At 39.6% G+C, this 15,428-nt stretch overlaps 1 protein-coding gene across 1 annotated transcript in view; it reads left to right on the forward strand.

Annotated features, from left to right (window-relative positions):
* The window catches only part of LOC149744371 (dystrophin-like), a 108,782-nt gene that overhangs the window by 91,181 nt on the left and 2,173 nt on the right, over positions 1–15,428 (forward strand). The window lies entirely within an intron of this gene.

Genomic DNA, 15,428 nt, shown 5'->3' on the forward strand with positions numbered 1-15,428 from the left:
CCTCCTTTATCAAAGATAAGGTGACCATTTATGCGTGGGTTTATCTCTGGGCTTTCTATCCTGTTCCATTGATATATATTTCTGTTTTGCTGCCAGTACCATACTGTCTTGGTTACTGTCGCTTTGTAGTATAGTCTGAAGTCAGGGAGCGTGATTCCTCCAGCTCTGTTTTTCTTGCTCAAGATTGCTTTGGTTATTCGGGGTCTATTGTGTTTCCATACAAATTGTGAAATTTTTTGTTCCAGTTCTGTGAAAAATGCCAGTGGTAGTTTGTTAGGGATTGCATTGAATCTGTAGATTGCTTTGGGTAGTAGAGTCATTTTCACAGTGTTGATTGTTCCAATCCAAGAACATGGTATATCTCTCCATCTATTTGTATCATCTTTAATTTCTTTCATCAGTGTCTTATAATTTTCTGCATACAGGTCTTTTGTCTCCTGAGGTAGGTTTATTCCTAGATATTTTATTCTTTTTGTTGCAATGGTAAATAGGAGTGTTTTCTTAATTTCACTTTCCAATTTTTCATCATTAGTGTATATGAATGCTAGAGATTTCTGTGCATTAATTTTGTATCTTGCTACTTTACCAAATTCATTGATTACCTCCAGTAGTTTTCTGGTAGCATCTTTAGGATTCTCTATGTATAGTCTCATGTCATCTGCAAACAGTGACAGCTTTACTTCTTCGTTTCCGAATTGGATTCCTTTTATTTCTTTTTCTTCTCAGATTTCTGTGTCTAAAACATCCAAAACTGTGTTGAATAATAGTGGTGAGAGTGGGCAACCTTGTCTTGTTCCTGATCTTAGTGGAAACAGTTTCAGTTTTTCACCATTGAGGACGATGTTGGCTGTGGGTCTTGTCGTATATGGCCTTTATTATGCCAAGGAAAGTTCCCTCTATGCCCAGTTTTTTCAGGGTTTTTATCATAAATGGGTGGTGAATTTTGTCGAAAGCTTTCTCTGCATCAATTGAGATGATCATATGATTTTTCTCCTTCAGTTTGTTAATATGGTGTATCACATTGATTGATTTGCATATATTGAAGAATCCTTGCATTCCTGGGATAAACCCCACTTGATCATGGTGTATGATCCTTTTAACGTGCTGTTGGATTCTGTTTGCTAGTATTTTGCTGAGGATTTTTGCATCTATGTTCATCAGTGATATTGGCCTGTAGTTTCTTTCTTTGTGACATCTTTGTCTGGTTTTGGTATCAGGGTGATGGTGGCCTCATAGAATGAGTTTGGGAGTGTTCCTCCCTCTGCTATATTTTGGAAGAGTTTGAGAAGGATGGGTGTTAGCTCTTCTCTAAATGTTTGATAGAATTCGCCTGTGAAGCCATCTGGTCTTGGGCTTTTGTTTGTTGGAAGATTTTTAATCACAGTTTCAATTTCAGTGCTTGTGATTGGTCTGTTCATATTTTCCATATCTTCCTGGTTCAGTCTCGAAAGGTTGTGCATATTTAAGAATTTGTCCATTTCTTCCATGCTGTCCATTTTATTGGCATAGAGTTGCTTGTAGTTATCTCTCATAATCCTTTGTATTTCTGCAGTGTCAGTTGTTACTTCTCCTTTTTCATTTCTAATTCTATTGATTTGAGTTTTCTCCCTTTTTTTTTTGATGAATCTGGCTAATGCTTTATCAATTTTGTTTATCTTCTCAAATAATCAGCTTTTAGTTTTATTGATCTTGCTATCGTTTCCTTTGTTTCTTTTTCATTTATTTCTGTTCTGATGTTTATGATTTCCTTCCTTCTGCTCACTTTGGGGTTTTTTTGTTCTTCTTTCTCTAATTGCTTTAGCTGTGAGGTTAGGTTGTTTATTTGAGATGTTTCTTGTTTCTTAAGGTAGGATTGTATGGCTATAAACTTCCCTCTTATAACTGCTTTTGCTGCATCCCATAGGTTTTCGGTCGTTGTGTTTTCATTGTCATTTGTTTCTAGGTATTTTTTGATTTCCTCTTTGATGCCTTCAGTGACCTCTTGGTTGTTAAGTAGTGTATTGTTTAGCCTCCATGTGTTTGTATTTTTTACAGATTTTTTTCCTGTAACTCATATCTTGTCTCATAGTATTGTCGTCAGAAAAGATACTTGATATGATTTCAATTTTCTTAAATTTACCGAGGCTTCATTTGTGACCCAAGATATAAGCTATCCTGGAGAATGTTCCTTGAGCACTTGAGAAGAAAGTATATTCTTTTGTTTTTGGATGGAATGTCCTATAAATATCAAATAAGTCCATCTTGTTTAATGTATCATTTAAAGTTTGTGTTTCCTTATTTGTTTTCATTTTGGATGATCTGTCCATTGGTGAAAGTGGGGTGTTAAAGTCCCCTACTATGATTGTGTTACTGTTGATTCCCCCTTTTATGGCTGTTAGTAATTGCCTTATGTATTGAGGTGCTCCTATGTTGGGTGCATAAATATTTTCAATTGTTATATCTTCTTCTTGGACTGATCCCTTGATTATCATGTAGTGTCCTTCTTTAGCTCTTGTAATAGTCTTTATTTTAAAGTCTATTTTGTCTGCTATGAGAATTGCTTCTCCAGCTTTCTTTTGATTTCCATTTGCATGGAATATCTTTTTCTATCCCCTCACTTTCAGTCTGTACGTGTCCCTAGGTCTGAAGTGGGTCTCTGGTAGACAGCATATATAGGGGTCTTGTTTTTATATCCATTCAGCCAGCCTATGTCTTTTGGTGGGAACATTGAATCCATTTACATTTAAGGAAATTATCGATTTGTATATTCCTATTACGATTTTCTTCATTGTTTTGGGTTTGTTATTGTAGGCCTTTTCGTTGTTTTGTGTTTCCTGCCTAGAGAAGTTCCTTTAGCATTTGTTGTAAAGCTGCTTTGGTGGTGCCGACTTCTCTTAGCTTTTGCTTGTCTGTAAAGGTTTTAATTTCTCCATCAGATCTGAATGAGATTCTTGCTGGATAGAGTAGTCTTGGTTGTAGGTTTTTCTCCTTCATCACTTTAAATACGTCCTGCCAGTCCCTTCTGGCTTGCAGAGTTTCTGCTGAAAGATCAGCTGTTAACCTTATGGGGATTCCCTTGTGTGTTATTTGTTGTTTTTCACTTGCTGCTTTTAATATTTTTTCTTTGTGTTCAGTTTTTGATAGTTTGATTAATATGTGTCTTGGCATGTTTCTCCTTGGATTTATCCTGTATCGGACTCTCTGTGCTTCCTGGAGTTGATTAACTCTTTCCTTTCCTATATTAGGGAAGCTTTCAACTATAATCTCCTGAAATATTTTCTCAGTCCCTTTCTTTTTATCTTCTTCTTCTGGGACCCCTATAATTCGAATGTTGGTGCTTTCAATGTTTTCCAAGCGGCCTCTGAGATTGTCTTCTGTTCTTTTCATTCTTTCTTCTTTCTTCTGCTCTGCAGTAGTTATTTCCACTAATTATCATCTAGGTCACATATCTGTTCTTCTGCCTCAGTTATTTTGCTATTGATCCCTTCTGGAGAATTTTTAATTTCATTTATTGTGTTCATCATTTTTTATTTGCTCTTTAGTTCTTCGAGGTCCTTGTTAAATGTTTCTTGTATTTTCTCTATTCTATTTCCAAGATTTTGGATCATCTTTTCTATCATTATTCTGAATTCTTTTTCAGGAAGACTGCCTATTTCCTCTTCATTTGTTAGGTCTGGTGGGTTTTTATCTTGCTCCTTCATCTGCTGTGTGTTTTTCTCTCTTCTCATTTTACTTAACTTACTGTGTTTGGGGCCTCCTTTTCACAGGCTGCAGGTTCGTAGTTCCCGTTGATTCTTGTGTCTGTCCCCAGTGGCTAAGGTTGGTTCAGTGGGTTGTGTGGGCTTCCTGGTGGAGGGGACTAGTGCCTGTGTTGCGGTGGATGAGGCTGCATCTTGTCTTTCTGGTGGGCAAGTCCACATCTTGTGGTGTGCTTTGGGGTGTCTGTGGCCTTATTATGATTTTAGGCAGCCTCTCTGCTAATGTATGGCGTTGTGTTCCTGACTTGCCAGTTGTTTGGCATAGGGTGTCCATGTGTAGCTTGCTGGTCATTGAGTGAAGCTGGCTCTTGGCGTTGAGATGGAGATCTCTGGGAGATTTTTGCCGTTTGATATTACGTGGAGCTGGGAGGTCTCTTGTGGACCAGTGTCCTGAAGTTGGCTCTGCCATCTCAGAGTCACAGCCCTGACGCCTGGCTGGAGCACCAAGAGCCTTTCATCCACACGGCTCAGAATAAAAGGGTGAAAAAAATAGAAATAAATAAATTAACTAAAATAAAGTAAAGTTATTAAACTGAAAAATAAAAAAAATAATTAAGAGAAAAAAATTTTAAATTAAAAAAACAAAAAAATGGACAGACAGAACCCTAGGACAAATGGTAAAAGCAAAGCTATACAGACAAAATCACACACAGAAGCATATACATACACACTCAGAAAAATAGAAAAAGGGGAAAAAAAATATATCTTTGCTCCCAAAATCCACTTCCTCAATTTGGGATGATTCATTGTCTATTCAGGTATTCCAGAGATGCAGGGTACATCAAGTTGATTGTGGAGATTTAATCCGCTGCTCCTGAGGCTGCTGGGAGAGATTTCCCTTTCTCTTCTTTGTTCACACAGCTCCCAGGGTTCAGCTTTGGATTTGGACTCGCCTTTTCGTGTAGGTCGCCTGAGGGCGTCTGTTCTTCGCTCAGACAGGACGGGGTTAAAGGAGCCGCTGATTCGGGGCCTCTGGCTCACTCAGGCCCAGGGGAGGGAGGGGTACGGATGCGGGGCGAGCCTGCGGTGGCAGAGGCCAGCGTGATGTTGCACCAGCCTGAGGCACGCCGTGTTTTCTCCCGGGGAAGTTGTCCCTGGATCACGGGACCCTGGCAGTGGCTGGCTGCACAGGCTCCCAGTAGGGGAGGTGTGGAGAGTGAGCTGTGCTTGCACACAGGCTTCTTGGTGGCGCAGCAACAGCCTTAGCGTCTCATGCCCGTCTCTGGGGTCCGCGCTGATAGCCGCGGCTGGCACCCGTCTCTGGAGCTCCTTTAAGCAGCGCTCTTAATCTCCTCTCCTCACACACCAGGAAACAAAGAGGCAAGGAAAAGTCTCTTGTCCGTTCGGCAGCTCCAGACTTTTACCCGGACTCCCTCCTGTCTAGCTGTGGCGCACTAGCCCCTTCAGGCTGTGTTCATGCCGCCAACCCCAGTCCTCTCCCTGCGATCTGACCGAAGCCCGAGCCTCAGCTCCCAGCCCCCGCCCGCCGCTGCAGGTGAGCAGACGAGCCACTCGGGCTGGTGAGTGCTGGTCGGCACCTGTCCTCTCTGCGGGAACCTCCCCGCTTTGCCCTCCGCACCCCTGTTGCTGCGCTCTCCTCTGCGGCTCCGAAGCTTCCCCTCCGCCACCGGCAGTCTCCGCCCGCGAAGGGGCTTCCTAGTGTGTGGAAAGCTTTCCTCCTTTACAGCTCCCTCCCACTGGTGCAGGTCCCGTCCCTGTTCTTTTGTCTCTGTTTATTCTTTTTTTCTTTGGTCCTACCCAGGTACGTGGGGAGTTTCTTCCCTTTTGGGGGGTCTGAGGTCTTCTGCCAGCGTTCAGTGGGTCCTCTATAGGAGCAGTTCCACGTGTAGATGTATTTCTGATGTGTCTGTGGCGAGGAAGGCTATCTCCACGTCTTACTCTTCCACCATCTTGAAGGTCTCCCGATTACAAATATTTTTTTAGGAGTTTCTTGTCTTCACATTTCTTACAATTTAGTGGTTGAACTCCTTCCTCTAAAGTTAGAATAGCAAAAGGGAAAGTTACTATTTAAATGAAAAACATGTGATATTAAGACCTAAAGACTAATCACTTGCAATTTTTAAATTAGTATAGATTGGTAAAGTAGTCTTTTAGGAATGAATTTTTCGATAACAAAATCTTCTTTTAAATTTGTTATCTGTGTACATTTTCATAAAAATTCTTGGAGTTTTTCTCAAAGTGAGACTTTTGAAGTTAGGCTTGTCTATAACTTTTACTTCTGTCCATCATAGCTTACAACTAATGTTTAATTCTTATAACATAAAATGTGATTCTCAAAGTAATATTCATCTGTCTTGTCCATCTTACTTTTCCACTCTAGATTCTTTTTAAACCGATTTTCTTGTCAAGGTACATATATTCTTAGGGTTGAATGATCAAAACTGTTCTTTAATATTCAGGCAAATTGTCACTAAAATTGCTTGGTGCTAGTAAAAATTACTTTCATTTTTTTAAAAGAAAGAAATGGGAGAAGGAACAGTAAACAACTCTGCATTGTATTCTAGTATCTTAGAGCCATCCATGTATGGAATGAGGAATACAAATATTTTTCAAATTCATCAAGGTGTTTTTTAAGTCATAGAATACACATATTCATTAGGGAGTTTCCATTGAAAGTATCAAATAAAATTCAAGAAGTGCTTTATTGCCTCTGCCTTAACAACTTCATATTGTTTTCTGATCTGCATTGAGAAGTGCCCAATTCAGTGGTACTTTGTCCTTCCCTCTTCTTTGTGGTGAGCCCAATTAATTGCATTTCTCTGTATTATTTAATTCTTATTTAAGGCAACTTTTCTTTCAAACTTCACTCTTGATAATTCTTCTCAAATCTGGCTAGTCATCAAAATCACACAGATGGAAGGGTTACAGGAACTTTAGTCTATATGTTATTCCCTCTGACTACCTTTGAATTTCTAATTTAGTAGAATTTGATTGAGCCTGAGAACTGTAGTTTGAAAAGTTCCTCTAGGTTCTGATGATTATTCAGGTTTAGAACTCTGGCCTTGACCTTTACCTGAGCATGAATTGTTTTAAGGCAGTCCGATTTCCTAATGTGCCCTGTGTCTCAGAATCATTCCCAGAGTGGACCATTAACTTTATTACATCCATCCACTGCTCTTTAGAGCTGAGTGTTCTCTTTATTCCAGAGATGAAGCTCATTTTCAACACCTGAACAATTAAACCAAGCAGGGATAACAGTGGTTCTCCTTCAAGGCCACAGTTCTCTGCTGGAGTAGAATGAGCACTTTCTAGGAAATCATGCCAAACTTTTGATGGCATATAAAGGGTGTTCCCCAATATACTACCTCTTTTTTCCTCCTGGACCACATTTTAGATGGAACAGACATTCCCTGTGGGACCAGTTTGAAAGACACTAAGCCATTCTGCATGGCTGTGGTAACCATTGGCTGTAACTTAATTTTCAGCTGTATCTGACTTAGGAGAAATGCAACAACCCTACACGTGAGGGCCTACCAACTGAGAGCTGGTTGATCCTCTCCCACTCCAAACAACTGCAGCACAATGGATTTCACCTACAGATGATAAGATACCACTGAGGGGAGGAGATAGAGGAGGAAGCTGGAAACAGTTTATGTCTATTTCATCCAGCTTAATATCTCACAAGAGCATTCAGTGACAGACAACCCTGGTCTCTAACAAGGAATTAAGTGTAATATACCACTTGGCCAGTATTTATCTGTTCCCCCTGCCTATATCAACACACATGAGTCTTCTTTCTGTGCTCCCAGGCTACTGCTCAATAAGTTTACAGCATATTTGGCAAGTAAAAGCAAAAGCAGCTGTTTTCTACATCTTGTTCCTGCTGTTTAAGGTGTGCATCCCAGCCAAATGAATCATATCACAGCCAAAGACCCCGGCAGGAGTTCCTTGCTACAAATCTGTATCCTTTTCTATCTCATCTACTTGAAGAACAAAAGATTTGCAAGCCTTGTAATAATCTTCAGACACAATAGTGCAGCTATTTACTGAGCTATACCTGAGGTATTTTTTAGTAAAGCGTGGATAAGTAGTGTGGCAGGAAGCCATAAACACACTCTGTCTTGCACTTTGACTTCTCCAGAACCACGGCAATCATCTGAAGTATTTGTGATCAATAAGTATTGTTAATCTTCATGCATATGGAAAGGATGAAAAAGGATCAGTCATCCCAGACATCCCAGGAGAGAGAGGTATTTTTCCAGTTTCTCAGATACCACATCTAGTTGGCACCAATCTGAGTATAATTTAACCCTACTGGTGATTGACCTTAGAGGTCAAGAGAGTCTAGAGCATTTTATTTCAAGGGAAGCTGAACACTGGCTTCAGACTATGATGGGCCTACATCACAGTAAAAGAGATCCAGCAGAGATCACTAATGTACATCAGAAAAGCATCATCTCTGGTTATCGAGGCTATATTTGAGACTACTGCCTGAAGACTGAAAACTGTTTTACTCATAGCCAAACCTTGTAGCCATCCTTAGCTACTCTGTAAATGGGGCTGTGAAGGATGTACTTCCCACACATCATTGTGAAGTCCCGGAGACCAGAAACTCTGTGCAGGCTTTATCCTGAAAGTCTGAATTCCTGAGTGGAGAGTTCGACTAACCCCAAGAGGTCTTCCACTCTGAGGTTGCTGTCACCTGACTGTGTCCAAGGGAAATCACAGCCCATATCTGAGGAATACCAAGTTGCCAGTTCATTTACATGACAATAACACGTTGATACAACTTGATACAACTGCCAGTCTATCTGCAGTTGGTCTCAGTAGGTTCTCCCTCAGCATTGGCGTAATTACCTCCCCACCTCAGCTTGGAAGCACGACCTACAGTTTTTCTAATTGGGACACCTTGCCTCCCCCTACCTATACGTGCATTAGGGGAGAGTTGCTGCATTTGTAGCTTTCTGGGACAACAGAAGCAATTGCCAGAAATCAACTAAGTTTTTCAGTGGCTACATTCCTACTTTTGTAGGATTGCCACTCATTGCTTCATGCTACAACTTGATTTTACTGCAAGATTTGGATTTTTACTCTTATATACACTCTATGTTAGCAGCCCCCACCGTTTTTGGCACCAGGGACCAGTTTCATGGAAGACACTTTTTCCGGGGCAGAGGCGGGGATATGGTTCAGGCAGTTATGTGAGCGATGGGGAGCGGCAGGTGAAGCTTTGCTCACTCACCCACTGCTCACCTCCTGCTGTGCGGCCCGGTTCCTAACAGGCCGTGGGTCTGCAGCCCGGGGGTTGGGGACACTTGCTCTATATGTTACTTAAACTTGTGGTCTTAATCCTGACCCAGCTTATCCCTAGACTCTGATTCTGTCTCATTCTGTATCAGGAGAAATTTTCTATGATAGTTTAATTATTTACAGTATCTATAAATTATTAATTGCCTAAAGTCTAGAGCAGTATTATGAGCACATGTACAATCAGAGAGCACCTTGGCATTGGTTCAGAGAAGCTTTACTGACCAGGGGGGCTTCTGAAGTTACCTTGAAAAGACTGGGGTTAGGTGAACTCTGTAGATTCCTGCTAGATTTACTGTATTATACTTCCATCACTTTCTTTTTGAAGCTGAAACAATACATCAGTTTGCTCCTGTCAGGGCAGAAGACCAATTTCATTTGTCTACCCATGAAGATGAATGGATGCAGCAAAAATCCAGAAATGTCTTAGATATATTACTGTACAGCTCATTGACCATTCTATCAATGCTTGACTTGAAAGTCATGGCTATCTGATGTCAAGTTCCATTGATAACGTTATTCCTGAACATTACTTTCAAGTATGCTTCCCTCAGAGGTCACAGAAGAACTTCGGTGACCTGCAAAGACCTAAAACAGATGAAGTTCCAATTAACCATGACACCAGTGGTTTTAACGTTTATAATCTTTTCCTGTAAAGGAAATTATAGGGAGCTCCATGCACATGGTTTGGGGGTTTTCCTGACCAGTGGGGTTAAACCAAGTGACATTAACAAAAATAAATCTAGAGGCCCTTGTAAATAATGTAATATTCTTTTATATTTAAAAACTCTGTTGAGAGTCCGCCTGCCAATGCAGGGGACACGGGTTCGTGCCCCAGTCCAGGAAGATCCCACATGCCGCGGAGCGGCTGGGCCCATGAGCCATGGCCGCTGAGCCTGCGCCTCCGGAGCCTGTGCTCTGCAACGGGAGAGGCCACAACAGTAAGAGGTCCGCATACCGCAAAAAAAAAAAGACTGTATACAAATACATGTGCACATCTATGTAATTATTTATAGCCTCTCAAGCACATTAACAACTATGCCACAAAAAGCAATTGTGCCAGAACGCCTTATGAGTTAAACCTAAAGTGGGTTAAAGCAACAGTTTTTATTTATTTGGTCTTTCTTGTCCAAGGAACACTGTGTAGGCCCTTGTTTCTTTAGGAAAAAGTAAGACATACTAACTTGAAAACAAGAAAAAGCAACAAAGTGAAGCTTTTGATGGTTGCTGGGACTGTGAGCAGTTGTAAATTCTCCTCCCTGCTGTAAATTATCTTCTCCCTCTTCTTTTCTTTTAATCTCCATTTAATTCCCTTTTCAAAATATTATCTTGATTCTTCTTGAAAAATATTTCCTCAGCCTGCTAAAAGCACCCCTAACCACGCAGAAATGTTATACGCAACTTTGTGGAGATCTATTATTTTTCTTCTACGATACAGAATCTTGAGAAATGAAATGCTCATCTCTCATCAACCCCAAAGAAGTCCAAGCCTACGGTGAGGCCCAGGGTGTTCCTTACATTTCACCTTCTTTGAGGATGTTCTCCTGCCAGTTCTGAATAACTAAAAGTTGGGAGAACCGGTTTCTGAGGCAAATAGAACATTCCTAGGTTTTAAAATAATTTCTGACATTTTCATGGCATCCTTCCTTAAAGACCTTCAAATTATGCTTCAGAAATTTTAATTATTCACTGAAATTATCTGTTAGTAAGCAAAGTGTTGCATTTGATAGTAGCAGTAGTCCACACATGGAACATCAGTAGATGGATATAAAACGTGTAATTTGCTGGCCTTTGTATAAGACAAAGACATTGACATATCTATTTTAAGTCTTCTAATCATGCTGTTCTACTATAATTCTCAGTGTTTCAAATGTAGCTCCTAGGCCCTTCATTATCTGTGTCTTCATGCCTCCCATAAACCATTTCCTGTCTTGCACCAAACCACATTCTCGCTGTTCCTCATAGCCATCTTTTTCCTCTTCCTCTACCTCAGTTTATCAAGTGCTGAATTCATGGACTGTGTCAGTAGTTTGCTGCGTAGTTTGAACCAGATAGGACACAAACATGAAATGGTTTTTCTTCAAGCAGATGGTTTGTTCATCTTTTTATTCATCTTTCTTACTGGCATCCTGAGTATATTCCATTCCTTTCTGGTCTCTGTGACACGAAAAAAGTTAAGTTTAGTTCAGCTTAAAATTTCAATCTCATATTCAGTTTAATGTTGTTTCCAGTTTAAGCCCAAGTGAACTGCCCTAGTAGGGAAGAATGATCAGTTTCCAGCATCTTCCCTTACCCCACCTGGGTGACATTATTCTACATTGGCCTGAGAAGTAGGAATGAAGGAAAGTGAGCAAATGTCTCCTCTTAAGTAGCATTTTGTGGTGTTCATGTATTATATGTAATAAGGACACAAACATTTGCTTTCTTTGGGGTGCAAGTGTGGGCTCTTAAGAGGTCTTACAGAAGCTCTTCTGTTTTCCCATTTTTTTTTTAACAAGAAAAACATGCTCTGTAATGTCTTCAAGTGTCTTTATCCTGGAGTATTCTTGCTCCATATGCACTGCTCCTGTTAGACAGCTCAAACATAGCTGCCTCCTCCAGTGTCCAGTTGACCTACGGAAATGTTTTTGCCACACCAAGCATTGGGAAGTACAAGATGCCTCTTCTCTTTACTATGCCATCATTTCAGATCCTTTTTTAAGCCCTCAGTAGTCATAGAAAGCAAATAAAGCATTCAGCTGCATAAGCAGAGTCCAAGTTGGTTAATTAGAAGTCATCCTATCTACTTTGTACTCCCAGACTCTATAAATGATGGTCTTGGAGTGCCCCTCATTTGCTTGGGGCAGAAGGGTTGAAGTACCGCTGTTTATACCTCCTTGGGGAGTGAACAGAAAAAACCATCACACTGTCTCCCTGGGCCACGGATTCACTGTGACTATGATTCTCTCCTAAATTTTCAGAGAGGTTTAGAATAAGTGAGACTGGTGGAGTAATGATGGAAAGGCCAGTTTTCTACCTCTTTTGTAAACCCTTTTGAGATAAGTCTTATTTCCATCTCTTAGAATGAGAGAAACTTAGTACTTACTGTTTACAGTTGAAGACTATAGCGAGAATTCTAAAGTAACAGAGTCCAACGTGTTCATAACCATAATAGTGGAGCTTCAGAATAGCTCATAAATTAGACAGGAGGAAACAGCTAATCAAAAGTGTTCTCAAACCCAGCAACGTAATTCAGTCAAATTGAGTATTCTTTTTCTTTTTAATGGAAGTATAGTTGATTTACAGTGTTGTGTTAGTTTCTGCTGTACAGCAAAGTGATTCAGTTATGCATATATATACATATATTCTTTTTCATATTCTTTTCCATTATGGTTTATCACAAGATATTGAATATAGTTCCCTGTGCTATACAGTAGGACCTTGTTGTTTATCTATTTTACATATAGTAGTTCATATCTGCTAATCCCAGGCTCCTAATTTATCCCTTCCCCACCCCTTTTCCCCTTTGGTTACCAAAAGTTTGTTTTCAATGTCTGTGATTCTGTTTCTGTTTCATAAATAAGTTCATCTGTGTCATATTTAGATTCTACATATAAGTGATGTCATATGATATTTGTCTTTCTCTTTCTGGTTTACTTCACTGAGTATGATAATCTCTGGGTACATCCATGTTGCTGTAAATGGCACAAATTGAGTATTCTTATTACTTGGTACTTGAGCAAATTACAACCTCTTCTTGGATGACAAAGAAAAACTGAAAGGAAATAGTTGCATTAAGTGCCTGGCCCATTGAACTTCAAATTCCAGATAATAGAACTTCTGGATCAGGACAGTCTGTGCAGTGCAGTGTGGCTGTAAATAATGCAGATTAGTGGCCTCTCTTGGGTCTCCATGTTAGTTCCTGAAGAGCCAGGGGAGTTGGGTTTGGTTTTAGCACATCTCTTATAGGACTTCCACCCCCAGCCACTGTCCATGAGGAAATAGTTAATCCTTATTGTTTTACCTTGGGCAAGGTAGCAGCATTCAAAGTGGCAACTAATGCTGTCCCCCAAGCAGAAATTTCAAGGATGTATAGTTGTTTTCCTTTATATGCATCAGAATTTGGGACATAGCGTTTTTTTGCTTTTGTTTTTGTTTTTTTAGTTCATCTACTACAAAAATCACTCAAAGAAATGAGGTTTAATTTTAACATTGGCTAAAATGTTTCACTACTTAGGGAAAAGAAAACAGAACAATGCTGGAGATCAAAACATTTGACATATCCAGCTCTCATTGACACGTACTTATAAACAAAAAGATAAGTAAAATAAATAAGTGTATCATTTACTAAAAGATGATCATAAACCATATTATGATATTTTTGTAAAATCAGTCATCTGACATCTGTTCTTCTTTCTTTATTTCCTAGAAATATTAATAACATTTTTAAAACTCCTAGGTAATTTTTCTCAACTAAGAGCCTGACGTTTTCTTCGTAAATTGAAACAGAACAGGCAAGAATCTATAATTTTTGAGAAAATCCCCACTCCAGACTTTGGAGAAGTCAAATGTCTCTCAAAATCCCAGCCCACTAAAAAGAATCCCTTTTTTGCCTTAGGGCCAAGGGTCAATTTTTCAATGTTAGGCCTGAATCTATTGAGTAATTTGAAAAGAAAACCTGAGAGCACCCTGATGCCTGGCACATAGTTAGGCATTTGGAAATTACAATATGGTGTGATACATACTGAGACAGAAATAAAAGGGCAAGAGAGAACACCGGGTTTTAGGGACAGCCGCCTGGAGAGGGAGATGTCCACATTTCCAAGGTAAGACTCAAAGGATAAATGTAAATTAGCCAATAAAAGGAAGTTGGGCATGGGATTGTTCTAGGAAAAGGGAACAGCATGTTTAGCACCAAGTGTAAAGAGGAACATAATATATGCTGGGAAATGAAAAATAAATTTCTCTATAGTGCCAGCAAGTAGTAGAAGATACCACAGGGACTGTGAAAGGACTTAGAGCCATATTGAGTACGGCTTTTATCCTAAGGAAAATAAGGAATCACTAGAAGATTAAAGCAGATAATTATTGTTATTTTAGGAAGAAAATACTGTAGCTTCTTTGTAGATGAGTAGTGGCAGGGCAGGATTCCAGCCAAGAGTCCTGTACCATGTTTGAGGCAAGAGATGCTAATAACCTCAAGTAGAGTAATGGTGGTGGTGGGGAGAGGGAGAAAAGGATGGAATGAAGAAATATTAGGAGGTAGAAGAAAGGATTGGTGATCGATGGACTCACTAATTGCAAAATGGTAAAGGATATGATAGAAGAAGAGGAAATATCCAAAATTATGGCTAATAAAGGCCATAATTGTAAATCACTGAGATAGGGAAAAAGATACAGAGAAAGAGAAAAAGCAAGTTGGGGAGGTGGGACAGTGGGTCCATATTTCGTTCTGTTGTTGTTTTGATGGCTGTGGGACACCCAAATGGAATTGTCACTTACGACAGTATATATGCAAATGTAGAGATCAAAGGGGGAAATCTGGACTGGAGATGCAGAGTTGAGAGTTGTGAGCATATGAAGTGTAATTGTAGCTAAGGGTATGGATAGAATGAGAAGAAAGAAAAGCCTAGGACAGAATCCTGAAGGTTTATGGTGTAGGTGGAAATACTGAGAATACCTACCTTTCTCCTGCAGCATCGTAGGTCTTCCAGCTCCTTTTCCTTTGGTCCAGATGCTTTTAGCCTTGTTCTCACTTGAGTAACGCTGTGTTCCAAGTTGGCTTCATTAAAGGACATTGACATCTCCACTATTTTTTAAACTTAAGAGCCAACATTTATATTCTTCATATAATATCTAATATTCTTTATATAATATAAAAAGCAGGGTTCTTTTCAAAACCCTAATCATGGTCTGTGGGAAGGATAGTTCTTTTGTACCAGATAATCATGCCTACACATTGTATAATGAGGAAAAATCCTTGATTATGATGAATAACTTAAGGAATTCTCAATAAGTTGTCTGTCCCATTCCTTTTGTAACTACTCTTTTAAAGGTTAGCAGATCCTTCAAGGGAGACTCTGCAATCTGTTCAGCATGCTATTTATACTTAAAAAGTGTTAAATTATCCTAATCATGCTTATAGTAACAATCAAGATTAATTGCAGCTATATTAGGGTTACTTATTATTTGTTCTACTTCAGCAGTAACACAAATCCAATTGCACAAGCAATTTCCATAATCCAAATTGTGAAAGAAAGTAGAGGCAAAAAAAAGACCATGCATAACTGGTTGAAATAGAATTTAAAATAAATCCTTAACCAAATGGTTATCTAAAATTCTGTTTTTGAAAAGGAGCTGATTCTGAACAGATTGTATATGTGTCTCACTGGTAGAAGTGGATTATCTATCTTGAATTGGATTGTGATGACGATGACCCTATTC

The sequence above is a fragment of the Delphinapterus leucas genome, chromosome X, assembly GCF_059928025.1.
Source record: "Delphinapterus leucas isolate spDelLeu-1000000601 "Yukka" chromosome X, BTC_Dleu_Yukka2, whole genome shotgun sequence".
In the NCBI taxonomy this organism is placed as follows: domain Eukaryota; kingdom Metazoa; phylum Chordata; class Mammalia; order Artiodactyla; family Monodontidae; genus Delphinapterus; species Delphinapterus leucas.